The sequence below is a fragment of the Enhydra lutris genome, unplaced genomic scaffold (genome assembly GCF_002288905.1).
Source record: "Enhydra lutris kenyoni isolate GAN:26980312 unplaced genomic scaffold, ASM228890v2 scaffoldscaffold24, whole genome shotgun sequence".
Classification (NCBI taxonomy): domain Eukaryota; kingdom Metazoa; phylum Chordata; class Mammalia; order Carnivora; family Mustelidae; genus Enhydra; species Enhydra lutris.
The window spans coordinates 26,285,869-26,297,882 of NW_019154108.1; the positions used below are offsets into that span (position 1 = coordinate 26,285,869).

The 12,014-nt window shown below is 35.4% G+C and overlaps 1 protein-coding gene across 2 annotated transcripts in view; it reads left to right on the forward strand.

Annotated features, from left to right (window-relative positions):
• The window catches only part of LOC111150846 (ring finger and WD repeat domain 2), a 249,971-nt gene that overhangs the window by 48,672 nt on the left and 189,285 nt on the right, over positions 1-12,014 (forward strand). The gene's annotated exons all lie outside the window — the stretch shown is intronic.

Sequence of the window (12,014 nt, forward strand, 5' to 3'; positions counted from 1 at the left end):
CCATATTTTCTAATGGTAGGCAATTTAACCAAGAAGTGCACTAGTTCTAAGTACTTCTGGATATTGGTGCCTTTTCTGTGCACTGATTATATTGTCATTAATACATTTTGGTTTTCTTTTTTTTAATGTATCCATGATTGAGTGATTTTGAGTATTTTGTATTTAATTATACAAGGGACTGAGGAGCTAGGTTAACAAAAGTTTACAAATTTAAAAGTTTAGTGCTAGGTTAGCAGACTTTAAACATTTATAATTTTTTAAAAATTTAAAAATTATTTTGAACTTTATGAACTTCTTCATAATTGGAGTTAGGTACAGTAGTGCTATGTAATCATAATAAACTTTAGTCTAGGGGTGCTTGGGTGACTCAGTTAAGTGTCTGACTCTGGATTTTAGCTCAGGTGCTGATCTCAGAGTTATGAGATCCAGGTGGGACAGGCTCTTTCATGGGTATGGAGCCTGCTTGAAATTCTCTTTCCCTCTTCCTCTGTTCCTCCTCAACCCCTTCCTTCCACTTGTGTGGATTTTTTTCTCTCTCTCTCAAATAAATAAAAAAATAAACTTTAGGAAATTAGAAGATTAATACCTCATAATTTAGTACAGACAATAAAGCGACTATATTTTCTTGTATATATTAAATATTTGCATGCTTAATCATCAAAGTAAATATAGTTGTTAGAGCTCTTATCTCTGTTGTATAATTTTTACTTGAACTTATTCAAGCAAAATATAGGCTGACCAGGAGGCAAACTACAACTTTTGAATTTATTTTTCTAAGATTAGCATTCAGACATTGGAAAATAACTTTGTGATCTTAGACTTAGTTTTTATTAGGGTTATGATGGGTATTGGTTTAGATATTGATATATATCAATCTAAGAAGTTAAATCTGCTTTTCATATTTAACATACTTATTTACTTCAGTATCACATCTTGCTAGTCCTTTTGGGCTATTAGAATCCTACATTTAATTTTTGAGTTATTTTCCCCTACTGACTTTTTTTCTTTTCTTTTCTTTCTTTCTTTTTTTTTTTTAAAGATTTTATTTATTTATTTGACAGACAGAGATCACAAGTAGGCAGAGAGGCAGGCAGAGAGAGAGGAGGAAGCAGGCTCCCCACTGAGCAGAGAGCCTGAGCGGGGCTCGATCCCAGGATCCTGGGATCATGACGTGAGCGGAAGGCAGAGGCTTTAACCCACTGAGCCACCCAGGTGCCCCGATGCCTAAGTATTTATAAGTTGGTTTTTTTAACTTCAGTATATTTATTTCTGCAATTTGTAATGTTTGTTCTGTTCTTCTCTGACTCAAGGTTATGGCTCATCGGTATTGTTGTATTTGGCTGTCGTTGGTTAGTTTTGTGTATAGTATTTTATTAAATGAATATACCCCAGTTTTGTGGTTGTTGGACTTTTGGGTTCTTCTCAGTTTTGGCCTATTCACAAACAGTGCTGCTATCTTGTATATGTACCCAGGTGTATGTATGCATATGTAGCTATGGTATGTGTGTAGGAGTGGGATTGATGAGTCATAGGACACATCTTTAGCATATAACAAACTGTTTTCCTGAGTAGCTGTAGTAGTTACTCTTCCTACAGGTGTTGTATACATGTTGCTTTTGCACTGTATTCTTGCCAATACTTGGTATCACAATAGACTTTCTTAGCTTAGCTAATCTTGAGAGTATGTATTGCTGTTTCTTTGTGGTTTTAATTTGCATTTTCCTAATGACTAATGAGGTTGAACATACTATGTTTTTTGTTTGCCATTTGGATTTTTTTTGTGTATGTATAAAGTACTTGTTTAAACTTTTTGCATCTTTTCTACTTAGTTGATTTTCTAAGAGTTTGTTGTTTATATAGTCTAGATAAGAATTCTTTGTCTTATCTATCTATATCTTCAGCAAGTATTTTCTTCATCTAATTGGGCTATTTCATTATCTTAATGATGTCCTTGACCAATGAAGTTTCTGTTTTTAGTAGAGTTAAATTTATTGGTCTTTTCTGTTATAATTAGTGCCTTTTGTGTTAGGTAAGGAATTTCCTACTTGAGGTCATGGAGACATTTTGCCATATTAAGTACTTGAAGCTTTATTTTTATCTTTCACATTAAGATTATAATCTGCTTGGGAATTTATTATTGTGTATAATGTGAGGGATAGGCAGCTTTTCATATGGATATCCGGTTGTCCAAGCATCCTTAATTAAAAAGCCCATTGTTTTTCTATTGCTCTCAAGCACCATCTTTGTCATACATAATGTGTCCGTATATGTGAGGGTCCATTTCTAGGCTCTTTTTTCTGCTTCTCTGGTGTATTTATCTTTTTGGCAGAACTACAATGTATTAAATATTAGAACTTGAAGTTACTGTTCTTCTTTAGCAAATTCTTGCTATTTATGACTCTTGTTGTTCCTATATAAATTTTAGAACCACCTAGTACATTTTCATGGTAAACCTGCTGTGATTTTTATTAGGATTACTTTGACTCCATAGATCAATTTGGGAGAGCATATCTGTATATAATATTGAGTATTCCGACCCATGAATGTAGTGTTTCTCTGTTTATAATTAGGTCCTAAGAATGTCTTTCAAAATTTTGATATTTTTCAGGGTATTATTCTTACATATCTTTGTTTTAGATTTGTTCTTAGGTCTTCATCATTTTTTTTTATACTATTATAAACAATGTGTCTTCAATTTCAGTTTCTTACTGTTTGTTGCTGGTATACAGAAATACCATTGATTTTTATAGATAATTATTTTGTATCCAGCACCCTTGTTAAATTCTCATTAATTCTGATTATTTGTAGATTCTTTTATGTCTTCTGTATACACACCGTCATCTGCAAATAATAACAGTTTAGTTTCTTTCTTTATGATCCTTATATCTTTTATTTATTTTTCTTGTCTTACTCTGCTGGCTAGGACTTCCGGTACAATGATGAATAGAAGTGGTGATAGCGGGGCATCCTAGTCTTGGTGCTGATCTCAAAGTGAAAGCTTTCGACGTGTCACCATTAGGTATGATGTTTTCTGGAGGTTTTTTTGTAGGTACTTTTTATCTTTCAAGGAAGTAAATTTCTATTCCCAGTTTCCTAAGAGGACATTTTTCCTTTTAAACATGAGTGGGGATTGCGCATTCTTCAAAATTTTTGTGCATCTGAGGTGATACTTATTTTTTAAAAATTCTGTTAATGTGAATAATTACATTGGCTTAATATTAAAAGGTAAATCAGCGTTGCACCTAGGGTGACCAACCATCCTGATTTGCCCAGGCATATTCTAGTTTTATCACTGAACACTTTGCATTCTAGGAAACCCCACCAGGATGGTTGTTTGCACTACTTGTATTCCTTGTGTAAACCAAACTTGGCCATGTGTTTACCTCTATATTGTTTGGTTTTCTAATACTTGGCTTAGGATTTTGCATCTATTTTCATTAGTGACATTGTGCTGTAAGTTTTTTCTTACACTGATCTTTTCCAGCTTTGCTATAAAGATTGTTAAAATGATTTGGGGGAATGTACCCTTTTTCTGTTTTTTGGAAGGATTTATATAGTCTAGGAAGGGTATCTTTGCTGAATGTTTAAAGATTTTACTGAAGAATCTCTTTGGATTTGTTTGCTTGCAGAAAGGTTTAAGCTATTGATTCACTTATGTGCTTATTCAGTTATTCTAGAACAAAATAACTGTTACACAACAGTTGTGCTTATTCAGTTTTTGTTAAAAATGTCACCCGTGACATGTTATACTTTTTCAAGGAGTTGTCTGTTTCATCTAAATTTTCCTCATCTTATTGGCATATTGGTTTTGATATTAATTATTATTATGTTTTTTAAAGATTTTTTATTTATTTATTTGACAGAGAGAGAGATCACAGTAGGCAGAGAGGCAGGCAGAGAGAGAGAGGAGGAAGCAGGCACTCCGCTGAGCAGAGAGCCCGATGCGGGGCTCGATCCCAGGACCCTGGGATCATGACCTGAGCGGAAGGCAGAGGCTTAACCAACTGAGCCACCCAGACGCCTGGTTTTGTTATTAATTATTTAATATTAACTTTTTACTGATATTTTTCATTCCTGACTCTCCTTACTGCTGCTTTGTCTTTTCCTCTTTTTTTCTTGATCAGGTCTTGCCAGGGATGTATCAGTTTCAATCAGAACCAACTATTGTCATTGTTTATCGTCTCTGTTTTTTTATCTTTTTCCATTTTACTAATTTATGCTCTTTACAATTTCTAATGTTCTACTTTGGTTTTATTTTATTGTTCCTTTCCTAATTTGTTAACTTGGATATACATATTATTATGCGGACTTCCCCTCCCGCCCCCAATACAAGGATTTAAGGCCTTTGCATCTAATGATTTTAGTATGGTATTCTGTTTGTTATTCTTTAGTTTAAAAGAATTTCTAATTTTCATTATAGTTCTTCTTAGGCATGTGGGTTAATTAGATGTAAACTTACTACTTGGACATCGGGATTTTCTTGTTGTCTTTCTGTTGTTGATTTTGTTTTAATTATGTTGTCAGAAAATACTTTGTGCTTTTTTCCTTTGAATATATTTGCACTGTCACCTGGTGGTTAGTTAAATTTTGAAATATTTGTGTTGGAAAAGAATGTGTTTTCTGCAGTTGTATGCTGTCATATAAAGTTTTTAAATGTATCATGAAAATTTTCTGCATTTTTACTGGGTTTTGTTTCCTTGTTAGGTGAATTACTGAATAATTATATTTGGGGTGAGTTTCTTCTAGACAGCAGAGATTTTTTTTTTATTCACTCTGCCAGATTCAGTCCTAATATTTTACATTTAATGTAATTTAATGTGATAATTATTACATTTAATATAAATGTTATGGCTTGAGCCTACCATTAATTATTTGTTTTATGTTTCTTTTCTCTGTTGTTTTTTTTTTGTTTTCTTATGTGTTACTTGAATGTTTTTTAGAATTTCATTTTTACTTATTTATAGTGGTTTTGAGTACATTTCTTTATAGATTTTTAGGGGTTACTGTAGATATTACATTATATTTATAACTTATCACAGTATTGTTGACTTCTATTTACATTTGCTTTTAAATAAGCCATCTCATTGTGTCACGTGTAGTCCAGTTTTTTCCTTTCTTCCTTCCTTCCTTCCTTTTCTTTTGGTCTTACTTGTTTTGTGCTTTCTTTTCAACTTAAAAAAAAGTTATGCTCGGAGGACTGAATAAAGCTTATAATTAAGCCTGCCTGACATTACAGAATTTAGGTGTTAAATATGTCTATGTTTATGGGGTAGTGGTATGGTAAGACTTTTTAGTTTGTACTTCATATGGCTAAATGAGCTTGGCTTTTGGTAGTAACTCGTAGAATGAATGTATCTGTATATGTATGTATGTGTATATATATTTAAAGACTTCTTTTTTTTTTTTTAACAGAAGTTTTCAGTTCATAGCAAAAGTGAGAAGAGGGTGCAGAGATTTCCCATATACTCCTTGCCCTCACATGTGCAAAACCTCTGCCATTATCAGCATCCCTCATGAGAGGATACATTTGTTATAACTCATGAACCTTACATGATATACTTTGGGATTCCCTCTTGGTTTTGTACATTCTGTGGGTTTGGAGAACTGTTTAATGACATGTATTCATCATTATAGGGTCATACAGAGTATTCTCAATGCCCTTAAATTCTTCTGTGCTCCACCTATTCATCCTATTCCCTATCTCCAAGCGCTGGCAGTCACTGATTCTTACTGTTTCTTTGGTTTTGCCTTTTCCAGAATATCGTAGAATTGGGAATTATACAATATGTAGCCTTTCGCATTGGCTTTTTTCACTTAGTAATATGCATTTAAGTTTCATCCATGTCTTTTTATGTTTTTAGAGCCCATTTCTTCTTAGCACTAAATAATATTCCATTGTCTGGATGTAATACTGTTTACCCTTTGCCTACTGAAGGGCACCTGGGTTGCTTCCAAGTTAGTAATTATGAATAAAGCTCCTATACATATGGTTTAGTATAGACACACGTTTATCGAGGAATATAATTACTGAGTCATATGCTAAAATTATGTTTACTTTTAAAAGAAATTGCCAAGTTTTCTTCCAAAGTGGTTGTTCTGTTTTTCTTTCCTGCCAGGAATAAGTGAGAGTTCCTATGGCTGCACATTTTTGTCAGCATTGGATGCTGTCATTGTTCTGGATTTTGGATTCTCTAATAGATATACAGGGGTATCTCATTATTGTTTTCATATATATGTTAAATTTTGCTACTCTCTTTTTTTTAACTTTTTTTCTGAAAGTATACCAGTATTCTTTTGTTCAGATTTGAATATGTCAGATGATTGAAATAGTCTTGGTAGCTACAATCTATCCTAATTATATAGGCTTATATTTTAAAAATTTTAAAAAATATTTATTTATTGGAAAGAATGCATGCATTCGAGAGAGAGCAGAAGTGGGGGGAGAGGCAGAGGGAGAGGAAGAAGCTGATGCCCCGCTGAACAGGGAGCCCCAACACAGGGCCCAATCCCAGGACCCTGGGATCACGACTTGAACTGAAGGCAGACGCTTGACTGACTGAGCCACCCAGGCATCCCTAATTGTATTAGCTTTTAAAAAACAAAATTCACACACTAAGTTTAATACTTTAGCACATTTTTCTCAAATCATGAGCACAAGTCAGATCACTAAGTACCAGTGACATCTGTGTGCAGCGAAACAAATGTCAATAGAAGGGGGCTTCTTATTTTCAAATTCTTTCACATTTTAGTCTTCTGGGATTCTGAAACTTCACTTTTTTTTTTCTTTTTCTTTTTCTTTTTAATTTAGAGAGAGATTGAGTTTGTATGCAAGCAGGGGAAGGGGCAAAGGGTGAGGGAGAGAGAATCTTAAGCAGGTTCCATGCCGAGTATACAGCATGATGCAGGGCTCAGTCTCTGACCCTGAGACCATGACTGGAGTCAAAATCGAGAGTCGGATGCTCAATTGTCAGAGCCATTCAGGTGCCCCTGAAACTTTACCTTTTAAATTTAAATGTTTTTAAAATTTTCTCTGGGTTTTGGCACGTCATGCTGTGTTGAGAATGGCCTTGCTATTAATATAGGCTAAGGGTTGAGCTTCAAGCATTTCTCCATTGTATGTATTTATTATTTTTAGTAACCCCCAAACTCATGAGGATATGGTTTTGGTTATTATTCCCAAGTAATGATCAGTATTCATTCAGATACTGATAGTTCATCTTTGTAGACTTTTTTCGTATATCCAAACAGTTTTGGACTCCGATTCATGCTTTTATTCTAGATGCTGCTGCTCCCATGTTTGAAGGGTGAATTTAGATTAATTTTTCTTTCCAATTCCATTAAATTGTTCGCCTTTGTCTTTCTTCTCTTTTTTAGTACTATCATGTCTTGCATTGATGCCTGAAACACTTGCTTCCGTTATATTCATCACTCTGCTCTTACACTTCTGGCCACCAGATGTGTGAGTGATTTTTTAAAAATGTATTTATTTAATTTATTTATTTGATGGTTAGAGATCACAAGTAGGCAGAGAGGCAGGCAGAGAGAGGGGGGAAGCAGGCTCCCCGCTGGGCAGAGAGCCCAATGCGGGGCTCGATCCCAGGACCCTGAGACCATGACCTGAGCCAAAGGCTGAGGCCCAACCCTCTGAGCCATCCAGGCGCCCCTGTGTGAGTGATTTTTACACTAAGCAATTCTTAAGTTCTGTGTGGACACCAAGTGAGTGTCCCCCAATTCAGTTCAATTCTGATACTTTTCTACCTGGTGTTTGCCTCAGAGTCTACAGGTTAATGGTTCAGTCTTACAAGGCTGATGCCACTTCAGATGCTAAGTGCAAGTCCACCTTGTCACCTGTTCTTCGGACTGACTATAAATTGGAGATTCCTATGACCTCCTCTTTGGGTTTGATAATTTGCTAGAATGGCTTACCAAACTCAGGAAAACAGTTACTTGCTGGGATACCACTTCATTATAAAAGAATATACAGCTCAGGAACAGCTAGATGGAAGAGATGCACAGAGCAAGGTATGTGTGAAGGGATGTAGAACTTCCATACACTGTCAAGGTGTGCCACCCTCTCAGTATCTCCACGTGTTCACCAACCTGTACGGTTGGTTCCCTTGGCAACCAGCCCTCATTTGGGGTTCTGCAGGAGCCCTTAGCCCCCAGGCATGTCATTAAGTGGACGGAAACTTAACATTAAGGGTTTTAGGAGCTGTGGACAGGAGCTGAATGAAGACCAATTATATATTTTTTATTATAAATCACAGTTATCACAGTGCCCTAATACTTAGCCAAACACCCTTAGAATCTCATCAAATACAAATGCCTCAAATTTAGTATGTGCTAAGTGATTTCCATTTCTCTAAACCGTAACAATTTTTTTTTGTCTTGACACTTTTCCAGACTTTTTTACATAGGTACGTTGCGTCATCTTATGTTCTCTATCTTAGGGCAGCATTTGTATCTTACTAGTTTAATCCTTTATTTTTTAGATTTTATAGTATTTTTATTTTTATATTCCCTGGATTTTTGATTGTCAATAAAATTATTGTCTTCAAAAAAATAAGTTTACCTCATGTAAAGCAACATCCATATATAATAGTAGATGTGTTGTCCAGCATAAGCTTTGGGGTACTAAGAGGGTGGGGCATTATCCTTAGAGAATAGGGCATTAGAGTTTACTATTTTGGGGTTTCAGGTGATATTGGAAATTTTTCTCTGGTGTTTCAAGCTCAAAACTGGAATGAAATTATTAATATGATCTTAATTATGTATTATGTATCACACCAGTGATATTGGCTATCTCTGGATGTTGATATTATAAATGTTGATTTTATCTTTCCTTTAAATGTATTTTTTTTTTAAAGATTTTATTTATTTATTTGACAGAGAGAGATCACAAGTAGGCAGAGAGGCAGGCAGAGAGAGAGGGAAGCAGGCTCCTCGCAGAGCGGAGAGCCCGATGCGGGGCTCGATCCCAGGACCCTGAGATCATGACCTGAGCCGAAGGCAGAGGCCCTAACCCACTGAGCCACCCAGGCACCCCTAAATGTATTTTTTAAAAGTCATATTAAAGACTCTCAGCATTTGTTTAAATAAGGTTTTGAAGAATGGAGCATTTCAGGGTAATTAATGAAAAAGGTTAATTGGTGACCATGGGATGCTTTTTCTGAGTTAGAGATTAGGATCGCTGGTGTTGAAAATATGCATGAACCAAAAGGCAAAAGACAAGAGGTATCAGTGATGGTAGGAAATGACCGGGATGTTTTGTAGATGGCTAAGATCAGTAGAGTGATTTCACTGCTTGGATTGAGCCAGATCAGAGTGGTTTGGAGTGGAAGACTAATTTTTGGAAATGGACATGGGGTGTGAGAGTTTATCAGTTGATCAATTTTTATTTAAAAGAGTTCCGAGACAGACTGTGTCTTTGAGGGAGAGCAAGGTTTGGTTAAAGTGGGAATATGGTGTGAAAAATTTTAGGGTGCAGAATAGTTTATTACGCTGGATGTAAGAATTGAAAGCATTTGACAATGCTAATTACTTTTTTTACACTCTCCCCTCATTGGTCCATGGTTTCTGTAATAGTATGCTGTGTTGTCTTTTGGTTTTGTGGCTACCATTTTGTACTTCTTGATAGTTAGTGGAGAACTGCTCGCTTTTTCTTTGCCCATCTCTTAAAACATTGGTGTTCTCCCTACCATCTTGCTTTTTCTTTCTTTCTTTCTTTCTTTCTCATTTCTGCTGACTGTACTGGTGACATTGGATGATTTAATTATCATAGCTTCAGATTTATTATTCTCCTTTCTCATAGCTTATATGTCTTTAGTGTATTATTTTTTATCCTGTTTATTCTCTTTTCTCATGGTTTTCCCTAGCAAAATTCTTTAAGTCCTTCAAGGCTAATTTACTTTCATTTCATTTACTTTCAGATCTAACTTCACTTATCCAGTTGCCTCTCTACTCTTCCCTAGTTTTCCATCTAGGTTAGAAGCAGCCTTACCTGAAATTCTGTACGCATACCATCATCATAATATTTACTATGATATTTCAGTTGTTTGTTACTTGTTAGTTCTCTTCCCTGGACTGAGTTCCATGAGGGCAAGGTCTATAGTTTTCTTTTCTTTCTTTCTTTTTTAAAATTAACATATAATGTATTATTTGTTTCAGAGGTATAGGTCTGTGATTCATCAGTCTTACACAATTCACAGCACCGGGTATAGCACATACTCTCTCCCATGTCCATCACCCAGCCACCCTATTGCTCCCACTCCCCTTCCCTCCAGCAACCCTCAGTTTCCTGGGATTAAAGAGTTTCTTATGGTTTCTCTCACTCTCTGGTTTCATCTTATTTCATTTTTCCCTCTCTTCCCCTGTGATCCTCTGTCTTGTTCCTGAAATTCCTCATATCAATGAGATCATATGATAATTGTCTTTCCCTGATTGACTTATTTCGCTTAACATACTACCCTCTAGTTCTATCCACATTGTTTCAAATGGCAAGATTTTGGCGTTTTTTTTTTTTTTTTTTTTTTGGTGTAATATTTTTTTGTTTTTTTTTTTTTTTTTTTGAGGCTGCATAATATTTCAGTGTGTGTGTGTGTGTGTGTGTGTGTGTGTGTGGTCTTTATCCATTCATCTGTTGATGGACATCTGGGCTCTTTCCATAGTTTGGCTAGTGGACATTGCTGCTATAAGTCCTTCTATAACATTGGGGAGCACATTGGGGTGCACATGCCCCTAGGACTATAGTTTTCTAAATCCTGTTCTTCCCATTGCTTAGTAAAATGCTTAGCACTGGTAAATATTTGAATTAAGAAGTTACCAATTGTATTACCAATTATGTATGGATTGTCATAGAAGAGAGGGTGCTAATGTTAATAAACCTTAAAAGTCTGTTTACCGTTTCTAGTCATGAAAGAAATGAAAAGTTAAATAATGAGGTACTGTTTTCAAGAAGTACTATAGCATAATGAGTAACAGTAGGAATTCTGGAGCAAGGGGACTGCCATAATTTGAGTACCATTTCTGCCACTTAGATGTTGTATGATCTTGGTCAATTCAACTAACCTTTCTGTGCTTTTCATTTTCCTAATGTGTAATAGTACTTATGTCACATCTTATGATAAATATTACACAAGTATTCATAATTGTTATTTTACACTTTAAAAACTGGTTCAATGTATTTGGTTTAGATTAAGACAGCCACTTATAGATACTGGTGATAGAAATTTAAATTTGTGTAGTGTTTCTGGGAAGCCGTTTCACATAGTGAAGCTTTCCTAACTCTATTTTTGGTTGAATAACTTCAGTTTTTAAAAATTTTTATTTTTTCTTTAAAGATTTTATTTATTTATTTGACAGAGAGATCACAAGTAGGCAGAGAGGTAGGCAGAGAAAGAGGAGGAAGCAGGCTTCCTGCTGAGCAGAGAGCCCCATGTGGGGCTCGATCCCCGGATCCTGGGATCATAACCTGGGCCGAAGGCAGAGACTTTAATCCACTGAGCCACCCAGGCACCCCGAATAACTTCATTTTTAATAATCTTTTAATAAAAATTGAAATGCAGGCTTATGTTCCAGAATTACTCAGGCAACAACTTAAATCTCTAGTAAGATGATAGTGGTTAAATACATTGTTGAGGGGCACCTGGGTAGCTCAGTAGGTTAAGTCTCTGCCTTCAGCTTGGGTCATGATCTCAGGGTGCTGGGATCGAGCCCCACATCGGGATCTTTGCTCAGCAGGGAGCCTGCTTCCCTCTCTCTCTCTGCCTGCCTCTCTGCCTATTTGTGATCTCTGCTGTCAAATAAATAAATAAAATCTTTAAAAAAAATAGATTGTTGAATATGATTCAGCAGTTAAAATGTTTGCATTTTAATGTCATAGGAAAATGTTATGATGCACGTAGATAAGATATCAAAGACAAAGCATTATCTTATTTTTTTAAGATTTTATTCATTTATTTATTTATTTATTTATTTTTTTAAAGATTTTATTTATTTATTTGTCAGAGAGAGAG